This window comes from Emydura macquarii, unplaced genomic scaffold, assembly GCF_026122565.2.
Source record: "Emydura macquarii macquarii isolate MOO-44397 ecotype Brisbane River unplaced genomic scaffold, CSIRO-AGI_Emac_v2 contig_2473, whole genome shotgun sequence".
In the NCBI taxonomy this organism is placed as follows: Eukaryota; Metazoa; Chordata; order Testudines; family Chelidae; genus Emydura; species Emydura macquarii.
This window is the reverse complement of record NW_027132610.1, coordinates 15,761,865-15,787,878: the sequence shown is the minus strand read 5'-3', so window position 1 is coordinate 15,787,878 and position 26,014 is coordinate 15,761,865. Positions and strand designations below refer to the sequence as shown.

The following is a 26,014-nucleotide window of genomic DNA, read 5'->3' as shown; positions in this document are numbered from 1 at the left end:
CAACAGAGGGATGTGAAATCAACTGGGAAAAAGCAACACTCAGGAGAAAAGGTTTTTTTTAACTGTCCCTGAGGATAGACAAACTTTGGGGATATAAGTAGAAAACAAGGAAACACCCCTTTATCCTGCTTCTAGGAAGTAAATGAACACCACACATACATTCCTGAAAATGGGATCTCAACCAGGCTTGGTTGAAATGCTGTAAAGGACATTTAGGGTGAGAATCTTCTTTAGACAGAAAGGTAGCCTGTTAAGTCAAGTCTAGTCTCTAGAAATAGTGCTATGATTTTGTTTCTCTCTAACCCTTTTGTTTCCATTATCTTTACTCACTATCTCAGACCTTTGATAATAAACCTATTGTTTTCACTATTAATATATCTCAGCATTGTGGTGTGATACAAAGAACTCATAGAATATTAGAGTTGGAAGGGACCTCAGGAGGTCATCTAGTCCAACCCCCTGCTCAAAGCAGGGCTAACTTCAGCTATATCATCCCAGCCAGGGCTTTGTCAAGCCTCAGCTTAAAAACCTCTAAAGATGGAGATTCCACCACCTCTCTAGGTAACCCATTCCAGTGCTTCACCACCCTCCTACTGAAAAACGTTTTCCTAATGTCCAACCTAGACCTCCTGCCCTGCAACTTGAGACCGTTGCTCCTTGTTCTGTCATCTACTACCATTGAGAACAGCCTAGCTCCATCCTCCTTGGAACCCCCTTTCAGGTAGTTAAAGGCCGCTATCAAATCCCCCCTCATTCTTCTCTTTTGCAGATTAAACAAGCCCAGTTCCCTCAGCCTCTCCTCATAAGTCCTGTGCTCCAGCCCCCTAATCATTTTTGTTGCCCTCCGCTGTACTCTCTCCAACTTGTCCACATCCTTTTTGTAGTGGGGGGCCCAAAACTGGACACAATATTCTAAATGCAACCTCACCAATGCCGAATAGAGGGGAATAATCACTTCCCACGTCCTGCTGGCAATGCCCCTCCTAATGCAGCCCAATATGCTATTAGCCTTCTTGACAACCAGGGCACACTGCTGACCCATATCCAGATTTTTATCCACTGTAACCCCCAGGTCCTTTTCTGCAGAGCTGCTGCCCAGCTCGTCGGTCCCCAGTCTATAGCTGTGCATGGGATTCTTCCTTCCTGAGTTGAATCATTCAAGCTAGCCTGTGCACAGCTCCCTCGAGGCAACAGTTCTGGTATTACTGTGATGTTCCATGGAAAAGTGGTTGGACAGTACAGGGGAAAGCTTCAAAGGGACTTGGGGACACCCATTCTTAACCTGGAGGGCAAAGAAAGGGCTGCCTTAGCCCAGAGGAGATTGATTGGGTAGCTAACAAGCTTCTGGAGTCAGGGAATTGACAGCCAGCAAGCAAGCCTCCCTCTCGCTGGAGTCAGGAGGGTTATAATGTGACTCTCAGTCCTGGGTATCCCAAGAACCATCACAATGGGAATAAGACAGGCCGAGATGCACTGCTCTATCACGAAGCGTTTTTAATTTAATGACAAAAACAATGGCCCTGATTCAGCAAAGTACTTGGGCACATGCACAACTTTAAACATGTGAGTACCCCCAATGAAGTCAGAGACATTAAATCACATGCTTAAAGTAGGTCACATGAGTAAGTACATTGTTGTAGCAAGACCTATTCAGGGAAATCTCTATTTCTGGATATGTTAGCCATATTCAGTCACTAACTGTTGAGATAGAAGTTGGTGACTTTACACTAGTGTAAATGATAGAATTTACAAGTACCTAGAGAGGGAGAGCTGTTTTGGGGACATTTGCTGAAGACATTTTAATTTGGCTATGTAAAGGCAGCATGTTAGACCTATTTTAATAAGGCTAGGGATTAGATAAACTGAAATCATTTAACATTCAGTGCCTCCTTGGTGAGGCATCAGCCAATCTTTATGGTTGTTTAAGATAGCACAAGCCTTTCATCAGTGCATTTGCCAGAGCACACTTCTTTAAAAAGCACAAAAATCAACTACGAGGCCCAAGTTTTGTGGCACCTTCAGAATGAAGGTGTGACATGTCAGGAGAAAACTCTCATCCTTCTTCCTGGCAGATGATGGGAAACTACTTGCTTTTGGAAAGCTACATTGTACTTTTTTTCCTATTAAATTTATTGATATAAAAAATAAATCTTAAGTTGTAGGAACATGAAATGTGCCATGACCCAGATTGTTACCTTACTTCAGTCAGATGTTAATATCTGTTTCCAAGAGAGGGGGAAGCCCCCACAAATTCTCCCAAGCCAATTATGCAATACTATCCAATGGGTTGGGGAGGGAATCTGTTCCTGAAAAAAGATAAATTTGACTTGAGTCTAAAAACCAGGTACTATTCGTCCAACCCACACTTTTTCACAGCAGTCATTAACTTACAACTGTTCTCTTTGTCTGGTATCTCCTGAAACACTCCCCCACTTCAAGATCAGTGATTCCTAGCCTGATGTGTTGTATTTACATTCTTAAATAATTTAGATCAGGTCTACACTACCATTTATGCTGGCAAAATTTGTGTCACTCGGGGTGTGGAAAAAAAAAAAAAAAAAAAAAAAAAAAAAAAAAACACACACCCTCCCTAAGCCATATAAGTTTTGCCAGCATAAGTGGCAGTGTGTACAGTGCTATGTCAGTGAGAGCTTCTGTCACCAACATAACTACCGACACTCGTTGAGGTTGTTTTATTATGTTGACGGTGTTGGAAAAAGATTCCAAATGAGGTTTGTTTACCCTGCACCAGATAGAAAAGAGATCTACGCAGGTAGTTGGGTAGTCTCCAAGTTTTATTTCTGCAGAGGTCGGACACTTCCCAGCAAGTGGTCAGTGTGAGACCCCGAAGGCATGCTCTCTTGCATATTTATACAAACAAAAACAAAGAAATTACATATGCAAAAATTGTTAATGCTTATCGGTACACATTATTATTATTGCTATTGGCTTTACACTTTCTACATCTTCTAATTATAAAGATATGCATAACATAAAAGATAAGGGCAGAAGATTTCAACTTATCAAAATTGTCTGGTCTATTTCCCAAGACTAAAAAGAAAGCAAAAACTACTTAAGGCTGACTCCTCATTTCTCCTGTTAATCTCTCTCTCTGACCTTGGCAGAGATAAGCACCATAAACAAAGAAAAGAGGAGGGGGTGGGTGATTTCAACAGAAAGCAGAACACTAAAAACAACTAAAATGGAGTAACTGTGGTCAAGCAAACAATTATTTTCCTTCAATGGGAGAGCTCTCCCCCTTTGGCATAGGGCGGTTACACAAACGGACTTACAGCAGTGCAGTTGCATCAGTACAGCTGTCAGCTTGCTAGTGTAGACATGGCCTTATAAACCTTTGCCTGTGTAACTGTGGTTGTCTAAATATATAAAATATGAAAATGGGTTTTCACATGCTTTAAAAAATGGATTCATGTCAATGTTTGGGAGCATCTTATGTTTCTTTAGTACATAAGTACCCTCCAAGAGACAACACTGAAGATCTGTGATGTGATGGAGTTATCACTGTGTGTTAATGAGGGATATGGGCATCTGGCAGTGGCTATCGACTTATTGATCACTTGATGCAGATAAACTAAGCTCTTGAAGAGAAGATGCTGTTTGCCTGTATATGTGTAACAGGCTTTTCCATAGGGAAACAAATTAATGACTATACTAAAACTTTTAAGACAGAGCCCACATAAAAGGAAACTGCAGAGAAACTATGTAGCAAAGTGAACCCCTACAGACATTCTGGTGGGCTTACTGGACTGCCCAGAGGGAATACAACTTTCCTTCAAAATCCAATAAATGTAATTTATATTAAGAAAATTATACACAGTTATGTTTTGGAAGGAAATCTTTCATACAAACAGACATTGTGTCAAAATATATTTTGACACATTTTCAAAAATCATGTAATGGTCTATTGCCAAAAGAAATCTGAGTCGCTCTTTCAGTAGTTATCACTCTCAATGCTTCTTATTCCTGCCTATTACAGAATATTTTCTGGAGATATTGCCCATTCTGCCTTCTTCTCTGCCTTTAACACTGCATTCTCGTCACAGAGCGCTGACCTTTCCCCAGAGGATTAAAAATGGAATGTGCTGAAAATTGAATCACTCTGGAATATATGCTTGTAATTACACAGCTCCAAATAGCTAACTCTGCTTCAGACATTTGCAATTCCTATGCTTCAGTCTTGCAGCCTTTTTTATTTCTGGTAGACTGTAAACATATTATTGTCAGTTCTTGTTGATATCTTGCTTTTCAGAATTTCCCAGCAATAGTGACTAAGAATTGGGTAACATTAAGAACATAACATTACTGTATTAAAAACATGTCAGTTTCTAAAGGATTTCAACGTTCATGTGGGAATTGTGACTTTTGCATAAACTCTTTAATGTTCAGATTATAACATTATTAGATGATAAAATGCAATTCTCATATTTTCATGTAATCAGATATTTCTTTGCCTAGGAAGTCAAGCAGAAGTCAAGACACATCACAGCAGAGGGGCAAGATTCCGTGCTATATTTCTTAGAGGCTCAGCACAGAAATGTAGCCCAGCGGTGGGGAGCTAAGGTGTCTTTAAGCCATCTTTACATTCTCACAATCCTGGGCTGCCTTGGGGATCAAGGAGCCCCAAGAGTAATCTAAATTGGAGGATGTGGGTCAGCCTTAAACATAACCTTCCCACCCCAGTAGCCCATCTCCTAGGCCAGGTCTTGCAAGATGGTCCTCAGAGCACAAGCTTACAGCAGCCTCCTGTTGTGCTTGGACCAGGGTAATCCTTGCCCCAGGCAAACATGGGGCTTTCCGGGTTCCTTTACATTGACCCAAGCCTTTTACCCAGTATAAATGGGACAGAGCAGGTGTGAGGATCTCACCTGAGATCTGCAAAACTGAGCAGTTCAAATTCCCAATGGTGTCTGAGCATACTTTCCTTTGCTGTCAATCCATATGGGTTTATATCCCCAAATCTCAAAACAAAACTCAGGGAAAGCTTCAGTTCCATGTATCTCTGTATTAAAACCCTGTGAAACCCATACAGTTCTCCTATTTGAAGAAGAAAAAAAAAACAAGGTTACTTACCAGTAACTGATGTTCTTCGAGATGTGTTGCTCATGTCCATTCCACTGTAGGTGAGTGCACACCATTGTACATGGTTCCCAGAACTTTTTTCCCCTTAGCAGACCCCCTAGGGCTGGCTCTGATGCCCCTTGAAGTCCCACACACATGCTGTAGTATATGAGGCACTGCCGGCCCTACGTTCCCTCAGTCCATTCTTTCTTCCAACTCCGGCAGTGGGGACGGGGGTGGGTTGTGGAATGGACATGAGCAACACATCTCAAAGAACATCAGTTATTGGTAAGTAACCTTGTTTTCTTCTTTGAGTGATTGCTCATGTCCATTCCACTATAGGTCACTAACAAGCAATACCTTGGAGGTGGGTAGGAGGAGTTACCGGTGAGCTGCCCTCAGCACGGCTCTGCCAAATCCCACATCCTCTCTCGCTTGCTGGATGATGGCATAGTGGGACGTGAAGATATGCACCAACAACCAGGTGGCGGCTTTACAGATGTCCTGCAGGGGCACTCTCTCCAGGAAGGCCATAGATGAGACTTAAGTTCTGGTTGAGTGCGCTGTGATGGTTCCCAGAAGCGGCATCCTCACCTACTCATAGCAGAACTTGATGCACGATGTAATCCTCAAGGAGATGCGCTGGATGGAGACAGGTGAGCCTTTCATCCAGTCTGCCACTGCAACAAAGAGCTGCGTTGATTTCTGGAATGGCTTTGTATGCTTGATGTAGAAGATCAGGGCTCATCTCACGTTCAATGAATGCCATCTTCTCTCCTCCTCTGAGCTGCTCGGTTTGTGGAAAAGCACAGGGAGAAAAATATCTTTGTTACAATGAAATTGGGAAACCACCTTAGGCAGGAAGGCTGGATGCAGCCTCAACTGCACCTTATCCTTATAAAATACTGTATAAGGGAGCTCCGAGGTCAAGGCCCTACTCTCAGAGACCCTCCTAGCTGAAGTAATGGCCACCAGGAAGGCCACCTTCCATGAAAGCATGAGCAGAGGGCATGAAGTCATGGGTTCAAAGGGGGCCCTGTGAGTCTCGAGAGGACCAGGTTGAGATCCCAGGGAGGCACTGGGTTGCAGACCTGCGGATACAGCCTCTCCACCCCCTTGAGGAACCTGACTGACATTGGATGGGAGAAAAGGGACCTCCCCTCTAGTGGCTGATGAAAGGCCGAAATGGCCGCCAAGTGAACCTTCAACAAGGCCAGCACCAGACTGGAGCTTTAGCTGGAGCAGGTACTCCAGGATCGCCTGCACAGGTGAGAGGCTAGGCAGAAGGCCCTGGGACTCCGCCCAAGAGGTAAACTGTTTCCACTTAGCCCGATACATGACCTGTGTAGAAGGTTTCCTGCTGCCCAGCAGGACTTGTTGGACCTGCAGCAAGCAGGCTCTCTCTCCCGCCATCAGCCACAGACCCTCCAGGCTGTGAGGTGCAAGAAGTCCAGGTCTGGGTGCAACAGGCAACCATAATCCTGGGAGAGAAGGTCATGCTGCCCTGGGGAGCTCCAGGGGTGGGGCAATCAAAAGGTCCAGCAGCATGCTGAACCAGTGCTGTCTTGGCGAGGCCAGAGTGATGAGTATAACATCTGCCCTGTCCCTCTTTATTTTCAGCAGAACCGTGGGCAGGAGCAGAATGGGTGGGAATGCATACATGAGGGTCCCCGTCCAGTCGATGAGGAATGCATCAGAAATTGACCCAGTCTTGCGGCCCCGGAGTGAGCAGAACCTCAGGCACTTCCCATTACAGGCCAACGCGAATAGATCCAGTTGGGGAACACCCCACTTTTGGAGGATCGTATTCACTACCTCCGGGTGCAGTGACCAGTCATAGTGGGGTAGAAATAACTGCTGAGGTGATCCGCCTCATCGTTCCTCACTCCTGGGAGGTGAGAGGCAGTCAAGTGGAAGTCGTGCCTTACAGCAAGGTCCCACAGATGCATAGCTTCCTCGCAGAGGGTTGAGGAGTGTGCTCCCCCTGCCTGTTTATGTAAAACATGGCTGCGGTGTTGTCCATCAGCACCTGCACCACTCTGCCTGTCAGAAATCAGAGGAACACCCTGCACACTCAGCGAATAGCCCTCAACTCCTTCACATTGATGTGCAAGCGCCTCTCCTCCCGACCAGAGCCGCTGAGTGCTCAGGTTGGCGCTGATGTGGGCTCCCCATCCCACATCCAAAGCGTCGGAGATTAGGGTGACTGACGGGACCAGTTCCCTGAATGAAACGCCCTTCAACACTGCCCTGGGAGACCTCCACCAGTCTAGGGAGGCTAGGACGGGTGGGGGAAAACTGTGACCACCCGATCCAGTGGGTGTCTGCTTGGCATATATACCAAGGCCAACCATGCCTGAAGCGGTCTGAGCTGCACGCGAGCTAGTCTCCCTACATATGTGCAGGCCGCCATGTGGCCTAACAGCTGTAGGCAGTGCCTGGCTGTTGTCATGGGGCATTGGTGCAGCTGGGAGATGATAGAGACTATCACTTTGGAACGCAGTTGAAGCAGGAAGCGTCCAGGGTGGCCCCAATTAATTCTATACGCTGCACTGGGGTTAGTGTGGACTTCTGCTCGTTTATGAGTAGTGCCAGCCTGCTGCACATGAAGCAAGTGAGAGGCACGCTCTCCTGCACTTGGGACCTGGACCTGCCCCTGATCAGCCAATCGTCCAGGTAAGGGAAGATTTGCACACCCTTTCGCCTCAGGTGGGCCACCACTACCGCCATGCATTTGGTGAACACCCTTGGAGCTGAAGACAGGCCAAAGGACAAGGCTGTAAATTGGTAGTGGAAGCCAGCCATAGTAAAGCGGAGGCAGCGCCTGTGGCTGGGGAGGATGGACACATGAAAGTATGCGTCCTTGAGATCAAGGGCTGCATACCAGTCTCCTGGATCCAGAGAAGGGATTATGGACGCTAGGAAACCATGAGAAACCTGAGTTGTTTGACATTTGTTTAGACGACACAGGTCTAATATGGGTCTCAGACCCCCCCTTTGCCTTGGGGATGAGGAAATACCTCAAATAGAACAACTTCCCCCTTCTGCCTTGAGGAACCATAACCACTGCTTCTGTGTTCAGGAGGGTATCCACCTCCTGCAAGAGTTGTTGCTCGTGAGAGGGGTCCCTGAAGAGGGATGGGGGAGGGAGTTGCTGGGGTAGGGTAGAAGTAAACTGTATGGCATAGCCCCCCGAGACTATCCTGAGGACCCAATGGGTCCAACGTAATCTTTGTCCATTCAGGATAGAAGGGCTTCAACCTGTTTAGGAAGGGGCAGGGCGGATCCAGGAGAGCAGTAGGGATGCCACCCCTTGGGTGCACCATCAAAACTGCCTCCTCCGATTGCCTGTCCCCCTGGGGGACCCCTGCTGGGGGTTGAGGATGAGCGGATGGGCTGATTCCATCTTCTAACCCCCCTATTTATGTCCCTATTTCTGTAGGGCTGAAAGGGCCTAGGCGGAGGCCTTGGTTGCTGCTGCGCCTGGTGCCGTGACTGCTGCCTGGAAGCCTGGGGCATTTACAGGCCCAGGGAGCGAAGTTGTGGCCCTGGAGTCCTTCAGACCGTGCAGCTTCGCATCAGTCTGACCAGAGAAGAGGGCCGACCCATCGAAGGGGAGGTCCTGGATTGATTGCTGCACCTCCTGGAGCAGGCCTGAGGATTGCAGCCACGAGCACCTCCTCATGGAAATAGCGGAGGCTATGGCCCTACCCACCGAGTCAGCAGCATCACTGGACGTTTGGAGCCCCCTTAACCTTCGTCCAGGATGGTGGTTAAGTCTGCGGCCTGGTCCTGGGGCAGGGCCTCAGCAAACAGCCTGAGGGAGTACCACAAATTAAAATTATATCTCCCCAGGACGGCCTGATGGCTGGCAATCCTGAACTGCAGGGCTGCCGTGGAATAAATTTTTCTCCCAAACAAATCCAGCTTTTTGTTGTCTTTGTTCTTGGGAGTGGAACCAGGCTGACCTTGCCTGTCCCGCTTGTTGACTGCGTCCATCACCAGGGTTCCCGGGGCCGGGTGAGTGAACGAATACTCGAACCCTTCAGCCAGGACATAATACTTCTTCTCAGCCACCTTCAACATAGGGGCAACTGAGGAAGGGGTTTGCCACAGGGCCTTAATTTTGAGGACCCTATCATGGACTGGTAGGGCCACTCTCATTGGGGCAGCCGCCGCCAGCACATTGAAGAGGGTATCATCAGCCTCCACTAACTCCTTGACCTCCAAGCCCCAAGTTAGAGGCCACCCTTTTGAGCAGCTCCTGGTGCGCCCTGAAATCCTCCAGTGGCACCATGTGTTCCTGGGAGACTGTGTTGTCCGGGGAGGAGGAAGAGGACTGCCGAGGCGCATCCTGCGGGTGCTCCCCCACCTGACGAAGGGATGCATAGAGGGTCCTTCCATGGGGTCTGACTCTCAGTCTGAGGAGTGGGGTCTATGGGCCATCTCCTGTACCGGGGGCACGGACTGAACCCTCACTGACAGGGTGGATTGGGGCCCCGCTCCCATCTGGATGCCCCATGAGGCCCAATAAGGCCATTGTTGCAGCCATTGTCCCTGGGGCCAAACTGGGGCTGACTGTGTCACCTGCTGCAACGCCTTGTGGGGGTGTCAGCTGTCCCGACGACTGTCCCTCATGGAACCCAGAGCCACTAGACCAGCAGTGCCGTGCCCATCCTTGGTCCCAGGTGCCATGCCGGGCACCGTCCTGTTGACGCCTCCGATGTGGAGGACGACGAGGACCGCGTCCATTGCCGCGAGTGGTGCCGACGAATGGAGGAGTGCTCCGAAGAGCTCTCGGTACTGGAGTTCAGTCTCGGTACCAATAACTTGCTGTGCCGCTTGCCCCTTGGTGATTGAGACTGGCGTCGCTCTGAACTCCGCAGTGCTGAGCCAGACTCCGGTGACCAGGTTCCACGTCGGGGACTGCACGGTGCAGGGTCCACCGCTGGCGACCAGGTTCTGCGCCACCTCGGTGCGGGCAAACTCCTTGGTTCCAGGGATCTGGAACAGGAGCTGTCCGAGCACTGCATTGTGGACCTTGACCAGTGCTCTTGGCCTGCTCTGCCTCGGGTGCTGGGGACCAATGTTGGCGCCAAGAGAGAGACTTTGTCCTGAGTCAAAGCAGACCAGCTCGACAACGTTGACCTGAAGTGGCTGCTGGGGGAGCGTCCTCACTTTACCTCCACTGGCTGTCTGGCAGGAGATCTTCCTCCCTGTCCTGGGGATTTCCATCACCCTTTGGGGGGACCCAACACAGGCTTGCCCTGGGACACCAGCCCATTCTCCCTCGGCGGAGGGGGGCGAAGGCAGCGGAGGCAAGGCCAACAAGGCTCTTGCCACCTGAAAAGCCACCGGTGTCGACGGCGTCGGCAGGGGCACTGTCCCACTTCCAGGAGTCAGGGGAGGCTTCCTGACCAGAGATGCAGGCACTGGAGAAAGTCTCAATGGACCATGGCTGCTGCATCTCCACATTCGACCCTGCCTGTACCGACGGCGCAGGGGAGTGTCCATGCTTCGCACGCTGTTTCTTCTTCTGCAGCGGGGATGTTGCTTGGTGCCGAGTCGAGCCCGGTGCCGGCGGTGCACTCTGCACCAAGTGGAGCGGGACAACTCGGATGCCGTCGGCGCGCTGCCTCCATGAGCAGGGCTTTTAACCAGATCTCTCGGTCCTTTTGAGTCCACGGTTTAAAAGCCCTGCAGAACTTGCATTTATCTTTCCTGTGCTCTTCCCCCAGGCACTTAAGGCACCGATTGTGAGGGTCACTGAGCAGGAAAGCCTTCCCACAGGAGGCACACGGCTTAAATCCAGGCAACCGGGACATGGCCTGGCCGCTCTAAGTCCCTCAGGGACTTCTTATCTAACTACACTTAACTACTTAAAACTAACTAAAGTGTTATGAATAACAAAGAGTTCAAAGAAGCGGAATGGCACTTGCAGAGAGCAAGGCTGGTTCCAGCTCCTTAACAGGTGGAAGAAAGGAACTGAGGGGCTGTAGGGCCAGCGGTGCCTCATATACCACAGCATGTGCACGGGACTCCAGGGGCACCAAAGCTGGCCCTACAGGGTCTGCTAAGGGGAAAAAAGTTCCGAGAACCATGCACAGTGGCATGCACTCACCTATAGTGGAATGGACATGAGCAAGCACTCGAAGACGACGTTAATATTTTGACAAATCTGGGCCCTAAAACTGTGAAGATTTATGCCTAAATTTAAGTTTTCCACACCACACATAGTCCCATTAATTTCAGTGGAACTCCACTCAGTGCATAAAGTTAAACACATTCATAAATTTACAGGACTGGGGATTTACTCTGAATTTCAAGTGTGTAATAAGATCTAAAGCTAGGCGGGTTTTTGTATGTTGCAAACATATGAACAGTGCTACTTAGAAGTGTTATTGAAAATAACAGAAAAAGTTTAACACCACAATCCATATCATAATGCAGTGGGTAATTGCTTGTAGTTTGTACCATGACTGGGAATCACAGCTTGTTTTACAGCTTTCATTCCACAGAAATTCACATGCGTACACAAGCTCACAATATCAATTTTTGATTTCCAGTTGGTTTTGACCTTGAACTGGAACACTAAATCCAAGTATTTATGAACTTCTAGAATGGTTTGTATTTGGGTTTAGATCATCTGGTGCACAGGCATGATGAGAGTAAAGTGTTTGTAAACCTGGGCTGAGCTTTGAGTTAAGGAAACCTAAAACTAAGTGATTTTTTGCCTGTTTTCAGGCTTTGTTAAACAATCTGCACAGTTCCACTGCTTAGCAAGTTGTTTTGTTATTTTAATAAAACTTAACCTATTGTCGCATGATCACAGCTCCCCTCAGCAGCAGGATACTGTGGGGTTAACCTGATTTCCCCCTTTCTCCTCCTGCTCCTCAGTATTGGGGTAGCTGAAAACTCCTCTTACTCTAGAACTACTATTCTTTAGGTCTCCTGTTTCCCCCCATATTCTCCAGTACCTCTCTCTCTCTCCATTCTCTGGCCTATTTCCAACTAGCCAGAACCTCTCCCTCTCATGGTATTTCTACACTGCACTTGGTGTTCCCAAGCCCACGCTTGAGCATCCACACTGCATTGTAAACCTGGGTTTACACTGGATGGACCCAGGTTTCACAGCCAGGCTACTGAGTCCATACTGCACTATGCAGACCTTCTGCCTCAGGTCTGCGGCTTGAGCCGCATCCACACTGAAAAATGACAGGGCATGAACCTGAGTTGCACTGGAACTTGGGCTCTGACCAACAACCCCTAGCAGGGTCCTAGGGCCCAACTCAGACTGATGTGTGTGTGGATGGAAAGGGGGCCTGGGCTCAAACTTGAGTCAGAGCCTAGGCTTAAGGTGCAGTGTAGAAATATCATCAGGGTATGTCTCTACTGCAAAGAGATACAGCTCAGGTTTGGATCTGGCAGTTCACACGCAGCTCGGGTTTGGACTCCCCAGACTCAGGTCCGGAGAGTCCTCCAATGCCATTCCACAACCCATGGGCTAGGGTTCCTTGTCCTCTCTATATCCTAAGACTAGTCAATCATCTCCCAGGAAATGGAAGCAACCCCCCTGGTTGAAGTACAGCTGCTGAGCATTTAACTCTTCCATTTTATTCTGGCTGTTGAGCTGCAAGCAGAGTGAACTTTCACCTGCATTTGTAATGGCCACAAAAGGAAGTCATCCTCTGCCAAGTGTGCTGCGATCTGCTTACCTGAGCACAGTTAGATTTTGATATGTTTGTGGTGTGAGGTGAGCAAAACATCTGAGTTCAACAAGAGTTATAGGAATGACCACATGTACCAAGAAATAGTGAAGGAACTGGCAGTGTTGGCGATTCACCGGACTGGTGACCGGTGCAGGGAGTGATTTAAGCATCTCAAGAATGACTGCTGGAAAGTCAGGGATTAAAATTGCACCTGTGGGATCTCCCCATCATCCTGCCTCTTTTATAGGATGCTTCACCAGATGCTGGATACTGCACCCCGCCCCCAGGAGTTCATGACAACCTGGACAGCTGGGGTAGTGACCTTTTGAACCCAGAATCCAATATAGCACTGGAGAGGAGCCAGCAGGTGCCAGATCAGGCAAGTGAAGTGACTCTGGTGCTCACACCAGTCCCCAAGGAGTCTGCAGCACATTCTGGGTTCCTATGTGGGGGAGCAATATGCACTTGCCAGGTTTGAGACTGCTGAACCAACTCTCAACACTGTACACAGTTCTGCCAGATGCCCGCATCACAACGTGGTAGTATTTAGTGTTACAACTAGAGCTGGACAAAAAATTTTTCATCTGGAAATGTTTTCACCAACAAAATGCAGATTCAGGCTGATTGGTGAAATCAACACAAATTCACAAGATTTCAAATAGTATCAGTTGGGAAAAAGCCTAAAAAAATTCAAAACTAATCAAAATATTTTATGGTGATGTTTTTTTCAAAACAGCTTTTCATTTCAAAATCTATTTCAGTTTTTATTAAAGAATTAATAATGTTTAAGACAACTCAAAAATTAAATGTTTTTTTTTTTTTTCCTCCACCCAAAACAAGATTGTTTATCCCCAAATGATTTTTTAGAACTGCCAGCAAGCCAGAAAAATAAAATCAGTTATTTGTAGAGTTCTGGTTACAACTCTGGAACAAAAGCATCAAGATGCACCATAGGTGGTAAGACAAGGCTAAGTCCATGGAAAGACCCGGCTCAGAAAAGCCCATGTTTTAGGACTCCATCCCTCCGGCCTGCACTACAGAGAATGCCATATTTTATCTTGGAGAAAAGGCTGCAGGAAGTAACAGCATTTGCCCAATGCAGCTGGTGAAAAACATCTACCCCCTGAAAGGGGTTCAAATTCAGGTTTGCCAAACTTCACATTGCAGAGCCAAATCTGGACTGAACTGCTGTAGGTTTGGCCTTATCCTAAAGTCTTCATTTCACATCCTCTGAAAGCTGAAACAGTAGCTGCTCTTCCAATCCACTGTTTCCTGGGCAGGTGCAATGCACTGACCGATCAATTTATTCTATAATGATGAGTTGTTAAAGAGCTATATAACTCTGAGGTTGGAAGGATAGAGGCAGAAGCATTGCCGCTAGTTGCAAAAGAAAGAACTACAATCTGCTTTTGGTGAGTTTGGAGGTTTTGAAATAGATCTAGTTTACCCTAATCTTCTGCTTGCTAAAGACCACTGTGAGGTAGTAAATCAATTAGGCCAACATCTTACTAGATAGACAAACTAAACTGTTATATCTGCAGCACTGGTGCTGGAACAATTTGTATAGTGGGGGGTGCTGAGAGCCATTGAACCAGACTATAAACCCTGTACATGACGGAAGCCACTTCAAGCCAGGAGGTGGAGCAGCACCCCCTGCACTCCTAGTTCCAGCATCTATGATCTCCAGGCTAAAATGACTTAAGGTATGTGACAAGAACAGCCAAAAATAAACTCAATTACTACAGTGATGGCATCCCTTGTTTGAAAGCTACAGTTCATTTTAGGTTCATGACTACCTCCTCATGACTGGCTACTATAAATCAGTATAGCCATTGAAATCAACACTGCTTGCTGATCAACACCAGCTGAAGATCTAATCTTTTGTTTCCAATCAATTCCAGCTGCATCGTACAAGTCTTGAATTCTGCCAGTGCAAAATGTTCCAGGCTTTAAAGATGAAGTCAGCACAGATCTTAAAGCACCAGACACCAAAAATTTCCAAAGCCTCTAAAACCCATATATCAACTAGCCAATAGCATAATCAGCTCATTAAGAAACAGGGAGTTGATAGTACATTACCTTCAGGTTTAACAGTGCTTGAAGTGAGGGACAAAAAAGTAACAGTATGCTCCGTGTTCTGTTTTCCAGAAGTTTAAACACTTGGAGAACACAAATTTGGCTTGTATGGGTAAGATTGTTTTCACAGATAGAATACTCAACTCAGTCTGACAATAGAGGAGTAGATGGATTCACGGGCTTTTCTATGTTGCTCATCACTATAGTATCAGAGGGCTTCACAAAAAAACAGTAACCCCAGTAAGGTGAGCGGGTATTATTCCCATTTTATGGATGGGGTACTGAGGCACAGAGAGAGATTAAGGTCAAAGTATCCAGTAATTTGGGGTGCCCAGTTTGAAATGACTAGACCTGATTTTTCAAAACATACAGGATTATACAGCACTTTATATGTTAAAAGAACAGCTGGTGGCAATAGTAGGTTGTCATCCTTTATGTGGACCAGCGTTAGAGAGGAATGAGAGAAATGCTTTGCCAGTGAGTCTCTCAGATGTTTGCCGAGAGGAGAGGAATGGGAGACACTCAGGAATTCTGGGTTCCATTCCAGGCTCTGGAGGGGGAGTGTGCCCCAGTGGGCACATGCTCTTCTGACCATTTCCTCCATGCTTAATCCCTTCTATCCTATCCCCTCCAACTTTCCCTGTCCCAGTCCTGTCTCTTTCCGACCCCTGGCTCCTTGTCCCAGTTCCAGTCTCCTTGCCTGCACAATCCCAGTCTCCACTACGCAGGTTTCTTTCCCCAGTCCCACCTTTCTTGCCAAGCCAGTCCTCGTCTCCCTCATCAAACTTACTGTCCAAGTCCCAACCTTTCTTCCCTTGCCCAGACAATCCCTGCTCCCAGCTCATCTGATCTGTCACTTATCCACCCACCACTGACTCTCCCTCCTAGTCTCCATCTCTAGACAACTCATTCATTCACAATCTCTTCTCCATCCCCTCCCTGGCTCCTTGTCCCAGTTTCCCACCTCTCTGGCCAGTCCCAGACACCATACACCAGATTCTTATCCAGTCTCAGCACTCCATCCCTCATCCCCAGCCAGCCAAGTAGCTCCTTGTTCCTGCCCCTTTCCCTCATTGGCTCCCAGCCTTTCACCCACACCTGTTTCCCAGTCCCAGTCTCCTTGCCCAGCTAGTCCCAGTCTCTGCCCCAAACTCCCAGAATTTGAATTCTAATCAGGCAGACTTCTCCTCCACACTCTGTGAACCAGCAACTGGGATAGATGTCTATGAGAGCAAAGAATAAATAAGCTCCCTGCTCTCAGGTCCAGTGCCTGGCCCCGCCCCACCCCAATAGCTCTGGATTTCAGGATGCACAGGTACTATCCCCACAGAGCAAATAGACTACCAGACTACAGGGTCAGAAGGGACCATTATGATCATCTAGTCTGACCTCCTGCATAACACAGGCCCCAGATCCTCACTCACCCACTCCTGAAATAGACCCCTAACCTAAGACTGAGTTACTGAAGTCCTCAAATAATGATTTAAAGACTTCAAGGTACAGACAATCCACCAGCAAGTGAGCCAAGCCCCATGCCACAGAGGAAGGTGAAAACCCCCCAGGGCCTATGCCAGTCTGTCCTGGGAGAAAATTCCCTCCCGACCCCAAATATAGCAATCAGCTAAACCCTGAGCATGTGGGCAAGATTCATCAGCCAGACACCCAGAAAGAAACATGCAGTCTGGTCAGCATAAGGAAATGTGAGAGGTTCAAGCAAGCTCAGTAAGTACTTCCAATATTTACATGCTAAAATTAAAGGTGTCTCTACTGAGCATGTGTGAAGTACAATTTTGCAGAGTCTTATACCTTGGCCAAATGTGGGTGGATTTTGCCCAAGGACAACAAAAGGCACATCCTTGACAAAGGCCACCACCCTGCCAAATTTCACATCCCTGTTCCAAATCGTGGTGTGCCCAGAGGTCCTCAAAGAAAAGGTCTGGCGCATTTAACATGGGGAAACCAATGAATTTTTCCCTAAATGGCTTAACCACATTGCTGAAACTTTCCAAAAGTGATCGGCCTGAGGCAGAACCTGACCTGGAAACCTCAGCCCAAACAAGTAAAAAATCTGGAAAATTTATAAGCAACTGAAAACAAGCTCTTATAAAGGAAAAAGTCAGGCAACCTTAGTAGAGGCTGCTAGCACGGCTTGTTATTGTCATTAAATATATGTATGTACAATCAAATATTTATCAAATACATACAGTCTATATTGTACCAAATAGCAAATACTGGCTATGGGGGAAGTGCTCTGAAGAACCACATTCCCCACCCCCAAAAGAGCCTATAGAAAAGTGTTTTAAGTGTCTGTCTTCCTCAGTATCTTTAGAAATGAGGAATGACAATGTTGAATTTACTGATTAAATGTCAGCATGGGGTGCTGGAAGCTTTAGTGAAGAACATGCTTCAGACAGACATCGGAAGGGATTGCTTGCTGAACTCAACCCTTTGGTTTGATTCTTATCTCAGGCCCATTTTGCACTGGTGCAGCTCCATGGATTCAATGGAGTTATTCCCATTGTGCACCTGTGTAAGGCAGATGAGAATCTGCCCCGTATATTTAGCACTGTTCCTAAAAATGTAGTACATGACCATTAGAAACATATTAGCCACTAGAGTCATCTTACTGTAAAATGATTGCATGTTAAATAATAGAGATCAAGACTAAATTATCACAACAAAACAAAATGACTTTAATCATATCACTTCTGAAGGCAGGGAAGAGGCTGAGTGCTATTTGCTGGTAGTAAAAACATTTTCAATGCATAAAAGTTGCCTGACTAAATAAAAGCTTTTCCACTATATCACACAAACTACATGCTGGTTATTTAAGTCTTGGAATGCTATTCTGCTGTTTCTCCTAATCTTTTCTTAAGCACCCAAATATATAACTTCCTGTGCACAGTTTATTTATACCAAACATGTACATGTTAAAATCTGCATTTAATCCTCTGAACCAAGGAGTCAAGAAGGCCAAGTGGATTTTTCCTTGGCAACATGTTGGGGTGGTGGGTGTCTCAGCAATTGTGAGAGGAATACGAGGAACCATTGCAATATGAAAATTTCCAGGCTGGGATCGAGGGGCCTAAGGGAGTTAGGCACCCAAGTCCCATTGGAAGTTAAAAGCCTTAGATCCCTTTGAAATCCCTAACCCTTATCCCTGGAGTGTCAATACAAAATCAGGTAAGGTAGGAGACATCATGGTCCTTATGGAAAAATCCAATATAAATCAATAGAAAATTAGAATTCCATGCAAGGGATACATCTGATGGTTAAAAAAATAGATCCATGAAAAGGGGCCCACTCTTTCTAAATTCTGTAGCATTTATAGAATAATTGCTATAGAGCTTTGGAAAGTATTTTTCTACTAGATGCTTTTGTTACATAACTTTAATAAAGCAAAGGTAGCTTTTACACTCCTTTTTGTTGGGGGTGGCAGAGAACTAAAGGTGGGTGGTAGCGTGTGGGTGTGGAAGTATAGGAGAAGAAGAAAATGAGATTGATTTGGTACCATTATCTGCATTATGGGATATAATGCACTCTCATTCCCTGGTTAAGGGAGACTCCACAGTAAACACCTTGTTGGGTAGTGCCACAAAATAAAGATCAAATGCTCAAAGGGAGAAAGGAGGCAGGAATCAAGTAACTACAGTAACACTTTGTACTTCTGACTGCAATCTCAAAGCACTTTACAAACATTAATGAAACACCACAACACCTGTGGCAGGTAGGGAAGTGTTAGTATAGGTGGAACACTGAGCAATAAAGATCTTGAATGACTTGCTTATGGTTACACAGGAATTCTGGGGCAGAGCCAGGAACAGAACAGTGGTCTCCAAATTATCAATTCTGTGCTTAAATCAACTCTGATCATCCTTCCCCTCTAAACCAGAAATATGTCACGATGCAGTGACAGTGTCTGAGATAGCAGATCACATAGGCCAGGGTCCTCAATCTGTGGCTAGGGGGCCAAAAGTGGCCCACGCAGGCTATCAAAGTGGCCCTTCGCTCCCCTCTTGCTGACTGCAGAAAGGAGCTGCTGCCTAAGGACCCAGGTGGAGCACGTTGCCTTGGGGATAAAAGACCAGTGCAGGCTCCTCCCATCCCCTTGGCTGGAGCAAGATCAGCACTCCCCTCCCCTGGCACTAGCAGAGTTCAAAGTGCTCTGCCTGAGAGTCCCTAGGCACTGGGGTCCCAGCTGGAGCCAGAGGGAGGAGAGCACTGATCTCCCATCCCCCTGGCAGTGACTACCCAGAGACCAGGTGGAGCACATGGGGCCACAGGACATGTGCAGTTTCCCTGCTGCAGCCAGGGGGACGGGAGATCAGCAAGGAGTCCTTCCATCTGGCTGCAGTGGGGAATGGAGGGGCTCCTGGCAGAGACTGGTGGCTCTTCAGGCTTGTAAAAATGATATCTGTGGCCCTGGAGCCAAAAAGGCTGGGAACCACTGACATAGGCATTGTCACAGGGTGCCACCTCCTGGCCTTGCCGGGGTTTAACTTTTCCAGGTGCTGCGCCTTCCTCTGGCAGTCACTCCACACTTCATCCTCTTACCCTGCCACCCCACTCACTCCAGCTTCCTTTTTGTGACTCTGCCCTCTGGCCAGGTCACTGCAGTCACTTTCCTTCAATGCCTGGTCTGTGCCACTTCCCCAGGGCTAGTAGGGGAGCCCAGGCCCCCCTCTATTCCACATTCCAGCTCACGGACCCTCAGTGGCCAAGGTCTGCACTGCCTTGCTGCTTTCCCCCTGAGCCTGTCTAGCTTCTCACCTCCTCTGGGTTTAGCCAGTCCAAACCTTCTCCTCCAATGGAATGTCTGCAGATTACTTCCCTGGAGCCCCCACCTGTTCTCAGCTTTTGGGCTTTACACAGTAATGCCTCTTTCTGTTGTTGGAAAAAGATTCCAATTAGTTCATTGCCCTGCATAGATAAGAAACCCACACAGGAATTCAGACAGTCTGAGTTTTATTCTGCAGAAGGTCAGTCACATAGCCAAAGGTGGCCAGTGAACAAAAGACCCCAAAAACACGCCTTACTACATATTTATACAAGCATATAAACAGCAAACATACATGCGCAGTAGCGTAACTTACACAGGCATACTTGGCAACCTACAAGGCTACAAGAAGAAGACTATTTTGCACGAGGTGATTGGTCCCTGTACTAGTTCATTGTTTTAATTTTTGCTGATACTTTACTTTGCCTGCTAACTGGAACTATCCGGATCTTGCAGGGTTCTGCTTTAGCTGATAATAGGGGCCTTTTGCAATCCTGAGGTTACTTGCGGACAGCTAGACAAAATGGAGTCACTTAGGCTAACTTAAAAATTTCATTTCTTACACTGTCCAGCTGAGCATTGTCTAATTAATCCTGGTTCCCTGGATCCTCCTCCTCCATGTGCAGCCTGGGCAATTAATTGGCCCACCTAGCCACCTTAAGTCTGTCAAGTCTTACGTAAAGTAGACACTCTGTCACAGCACTGTGGGTCTTAGCAAGACATCTCAGCAGATGTCGGTTTTTTCTCCTTACTGACTTTCCAAGGCAGTACAAAGTAATAATTGTGTAATTCTCAGGACTGAAATCCTATGCAATCAAACTAACATTTCACAGCTTCAGAGAGCTCAAGGAAAACAGATTGCCAGTGTACATTAATTCTTCATTAGGAGAGAAATCACTGGATAGACTCGGGAGGATTTTCTTCCTGAGTCTTATTTTAGTCACAGTACATGAATACAGTTCCTGGTCACCTTAAGTAATGCCAAAGCTTTGCAAAAATGATTCCCAGTTTAGAGCTTCTTGCGGACAGCTCTCTCTCTCTCTGCCTCTGCACCATGTTTCAGAAGCTGCTTCACTGTCTCTTTCCCAAGCACATACCGACCCCAATTCTGATGTACCTCGTATATTAACCTTGTCTGAAAGAATCACTACATTGGTTTGTGTCAGGGCTGTTCCTCAGGAATCACCTTTCAGCCAGTTTGCTGGATATCCAACTAGAACTGCTATCTTGCTGGGTTCATGTTGTCTGTGATGCTGCCTCCCTCCATATGTAAAAAGAACCAGTACGTTTAATACCAAAAATAGAGTAATAGCAAATCCCTAAATATGTCAGCAAATGCAACAGCCACATGTTTTTGAATGAGTGGCTTGGGGTGGCTGCATTTGGAGGAGATCAATTAGTCTGTAGAATCGTCTCCCAAGAGAACGGATGAAAGTCCTTCCGCTTGAAACATTTAACACCATACTGCACAAAACCAATGAACATGCTGTAAAGACCCATCCAACATCTGCTGAAGAATGAACTTGATGATCTTTAATAGGTCTTTCCTTATCTCTAATTTCTACCATAGCCTTGATCTATTCCTGTGTATGGCCATTTCATGTTGGACTTTTTATTCCTTTTTTTTCCCCTTGAACTTTACTCAGTCTATGTACATGGAGAGTCCCTATACTCCTACTTAACAATATTTCACTTTTGTCTAAGTGCATAAAGATTTTTTTTTAAAACGTAGACTGTATTGATCACCATCCTTCTCCCACCACTCAAAGATCTTTGTTACTCTAGTTCACAAAAGGACTGAGCTTCATTTTGAACTTTGAGTGGTTTTGCACAGTCTCTGCATTTGCTTTTAAAATGTGAAGTTGTTTAATTTTAAGGAGATCTTGACAGCCTTCTTTTTCCAGCATGTGCAAAAAAATAAAAAAAATTACAGGGACAATATTTGTAAGATGACAGTTGCACTGACAGCCTGATCCTAAAGGTGTGCTTTTTTGTATCTGAAAGTACCATAAGGTTGCTTAAGACAGCTCTTATATGGCATTTTTCATCCACAGATCTCAAAACACTGCAAAGGAAGTATAATTCCCATATGATTCTTTTTAAACAAAAGAGAATTAGTTGTTTTTATCCTGCTCCTAAGTCCTTGTTTTTACTGCCATAGGCAAAAGGTTTTGCTGCCTTTGACCTCCAGGCCCCCAGTGCTCCCACTACAGCTTGCCTTTATCATGATTGTTTTTTCGAAGCACTATCAAGAAGTTCTCTTCTATTTCTCTGGGCCTCCTCACAGCAGTCTCAACTGATCTGTCTTAGTTTTAATTTTTGTCTCACAGCATTGCAATAACACTTCTATTATGTTGGTGATTTAGCAAAAGTGTATGTGGAAATAAATTGCCTTTGCACCTTTTCTCCCTAAGGATCATTTTCACTGAATCAGACTCCTTCTTCCTTTCACCAGCTGCATTCAATTACATTGAAATATGTTCTCCCTCTCATTCGCTCTTCTCCCCCTGATAAACATGCAGAAAATAAACCTACTCCCAAAAATGTAAATTCTTTGACAAAGCCAATTGTATGAAGTGATGAATATTTTATATGGCTTTTAAAGATGGTAAAGCAATAATTCTCAATGATGGCTTAAATCAGAAAGAAGGGTCTATGGATTTTTGAGGCTTACTATAAACATGAACTAACCAGAAGAAAGGTTCTAACAATTTCTGATACTTATTAACATCTGTACCATAGCCTGAGCCCATTCCAGCCTATCTTTTGTTTGCTAAAATGTCTTGAAGTAAGGAACAAAGCATTGCAAAGTGTGGCCAGCTTCCCTCTAGTGGATCTCGTGCTGCGCTCCTGTTGGGGGCCAGGAAGGTGCCCATCACCCCCCATCTTCCCTGGGGGAGGGACCCGGGCCCACCCGCTCCTCCAGGTCCCAGCCCAGGGGCCCTATGAACAGCAGCTACCGACTGCTAGCTCTGTATTTTTGGAGCCACAGCCTCTTCCCCTGGGCTACTTCCCCCCTCAGTCCTGCTGGCCTCTCAGACCCTGTATCCATGATACCCCTTGCTGGGCTCCATACCTCCTTTGGGGTTCCTCCACTCTTCCCCCACCTTGCTGCTCCACACAGCACAGCACAGCACCTCTACTTCCTCCAGCTTGTGCCCTGTGTGTTTGGGGCGGAGCCTTTTTATGGAGCACCTGGCTGATCCCTAATTGGGCTCAGCTGGCTCCTAATTGCCCCCTCATGACTCCGGTTAGGTATCAGGGAATAAAGCCCTGATCATCCTGGGGCTGATGCCCGCCCACCTTCCTAGTTCGCAAATAGTAGTATTCTCCTGCCGCCCTCTGCCCTTGATATCTCATAAAAGATATTTATTAGAAAGTCATAGCAAGAGCGTGAAGGTTTTATAAGTGCATATAAAATCTAATATTGATTTATCATCTCAGGCCTCCAGACAATAGAGGCTAAGGTACATGTCTTACAGAACCACGCTGTACAGATGACAAAGTTCTAGTTGCATCACAGCTTCTCCCCTTTCCACCATTTGCAGTAGTTTTCCTTTGTCTAGGTGATTATGGTATTTCTTTTAGAGAAGCTCACTCTGAAAAAAAACTATGCCGCAATGAGAAATGGACTCCATAATCAAGAGTCCTCTTTGAAACATTAAAGCACAGATTCTTCAATGGGAGTTTTACATGAGTTAAGAATGTAGGATCTGAGCTAAAGTGATTCAGTATAATACAGAAGATCTGGAAGAGGATAAAAATTGGTGCCAATGTGGTAATGACAAAAGTCTGGACTTGCTATCGAGCTAGATCATGTGGCCACACATAGTTTCATTGCCTCTGGAACAGAGCATGGACCGTCTTTGCTCCATGGAGAACTGCATCATCACTTTTCCTGGCACAGTTTACCTTCCTCTCTGCACCAACTCAGCTCAGCTGCTCGGGATGGCATGTTGGCGGAGTGGAACAAACTCCACACCTCTGCCCACCTGTGAGACCGAGACTCCTTGGAAAAGGGTTCCCTGGTTTCAGCAAACAACTTTCACTCCAGACCTGATGAACTCATTACACCAAATATCCTACAGGATATTTATTCATAGAAAGTAACAAGCCAGGTGTCAACAGAAAGCTTTCAACTTGTCAAGATTCATAATCATGGCAAGATGTAGGTATGGGTAATATTCAAGGAATAATATAATTATACCAAAAGTATGCTTTATGGATTTGGAGTAAAAATTAGTAATCAGGGGATAATATGTTTCAATGATAGCCTATTCAGGCAGGAAGGATTTGTCACCCTGCCCTGTGTAGCTAGTGATGCAAATTCAAGACTTAATTGTTTAGCTTTGCTCAGGAAAAACTATCAATGGAAAACCAGCAGAGGCAACTGCAAACAATCAAAACCAACTGCAGGTAAAAAAAGGCCCATTACAACAAGACCAGGCTTTGCCCTGTCTATGAATAGAAACAAAAGTCTGTTTCATATATCACAGAGAGAAACGGTTTTCAATTTTTCACTGAAGAGACACTTCGGGAGTGGAGAGATTAAAAATTGATCATTGGTTTCTGTGAAGCCAGGCCGCTCTGTAGCGGACTGAACTTTGGCAGACAGCCTATTTTATTAGCTCGGAAAGGTGACAAATAATAAGTGCAGACCCAGGTTTGTATTTTATTATTTTGTTTTGCATTGTAATCACTTGTTTCCAACACTCTTTCTTGTTTCGAGTAGAATCTCTCTCCTTTCTTAAATAAACCTTTTAATTTTATCATAAGTGCTGTGGGATTTTACAAAAGCTGCAATTTGAGGCAAAACTATAATGCCCCTTTGGGAGCAGAGGGTCTGGGATTTCTTTGTGTGGCCAGCATCAGGACTGGATATATCAGGGAAAAAATTTCAAAGGGACGCAGGGACCGGGGCACATATCTCATTAACCTGCAAGGCAACGTCAGGGCTGGCATAACCCAGAGGAGGTGCTTGAGTGGCTAAAAGTCTTGTGGTATGAGAGAGCGGACACCCAGATACAAGGGGCAAGACTCCTTCATGCTGGAGACATCCCAGGAGCCATCACACCACCCATTTGCTGTTCACCAATGTAGAAAGGAGAAGTAGCAGCCCAGCAGTGGCTGCTTTTTCTACCCTTCCTCCTCATAGGTTCTGGCAATATAGGAATAGCCTGTAGGAGTAAGGGGGCCTTCACCCCAGGTGTGGTTATTAAGCCCAAAGAGTCACCATTCTCCACTATTTTATGCTATATTCTATGCAAGCAAGATATTCAGTAATTGTACTGTACTAGAACAGCAGGACATTGTGACAGCACACAGTTAAAGTGCCATTAGGAAATGTAGTTACAGCTACATGTTTAAAGATGAAGGGTTAGAGCTGGGGAAACCATGGGGAAAAGATTTTTGTGCACTTTTTTAGATTCTAAACTGCATTTCCATCCAACTATATTTGCACAGCTTTTTGTGCGCTCCTGAATCAGTATTAGGTGTTATGTTCCTACATACGCTGCGAGGGAGCGGGGGCATTTCAGGCTTGTAGCTGAAGTTAGCTTTGTCACTAAATTACATTCATTTCAGCAGGAAATGGGAGTAGGATCAGCACCATTTCTCCATCAATTTTCAAAAGGGGCATGGAGTGGCTGTTGATCTATAAAGATGTGGAGACCAAACCTTATCTTCCATCGTGGAAGACGGACACTGGACTGCAGCGAGATCAGAGTGAGCTTCAGGCTGCAGTGAACAGAAGACTCTGGATTCCATTGTGTTACACTTATGGCATCTTTAAATAAAAAATAAATGGATTCACCCTTGTTTCTAAAGGCAAAGAACATCACAAATAAAACCCCCATGATGGGAAGTATGGCTGGACTGGGGCTGCTGAGTGGATGAGCAGGGAGAGAGACTCTGGATGCAGATTCTTTTAAAAAACTGTAGCAGGAAGCCAGGATAGAAAGAGAGGTTGAAAAAGGTTGTAGGTAGAAGTTCTGTAGCGAAATAGAGAGAGAGAGAGAGAGAATAATGAGTAGGATTAATACTGTTTTCTTTATTCTGCTGTTCCTTATTGAGTACTAGAAGAAACGATTCTTTCTGTCTGTGCTTCTCAGAGCTCACTGAAATTAATCTGTGTGTGGTAAAATCCTTCAACTATGCAGCTGGTGTGCCTGGCGCCAGATACACAGGAAGTGATGGACCAATTCTTTATCATAGCAGGTTGTCTGTATCTCCCAGCTGTACCCCTGCCTTCCAGGAGTAGAGATGTGGGTTCACAAGGGATGATAATCCAGAAGGCATATATAGTCATACATCTTGTACTCTGTGCAGTAAACTGTGTGGTCCCCCCACTTACTAATCTGTTGTCGCTCACCCA

At 46.1% G+C, this 26,014-nt stretch overlaps 1 long non-coding RNA gene across 1 annotated transcript in view; it reads right to left on the bottom strand.

Annotated features, from left to right (window-relative positions):
- LOC137162834 (uncharacterized) overlaps window positions 1–22,754 on the bottom strand; it is a 65,349-nt gene extending 42,595 nt beyond the window's left edge. Inside the window, exon 1 of the long non-coding RNA XR_010922517.1 lies at window positions 22,718–22,754. This is a non-coding gene — a long non-coding RNA (uncharacterized lncRNA). The remainder of the gene's footprint in view (window positions 1–22,717) is intronic.
- Window positions 22,755–26,014: the final 3,260 nt, after the last annotated feature.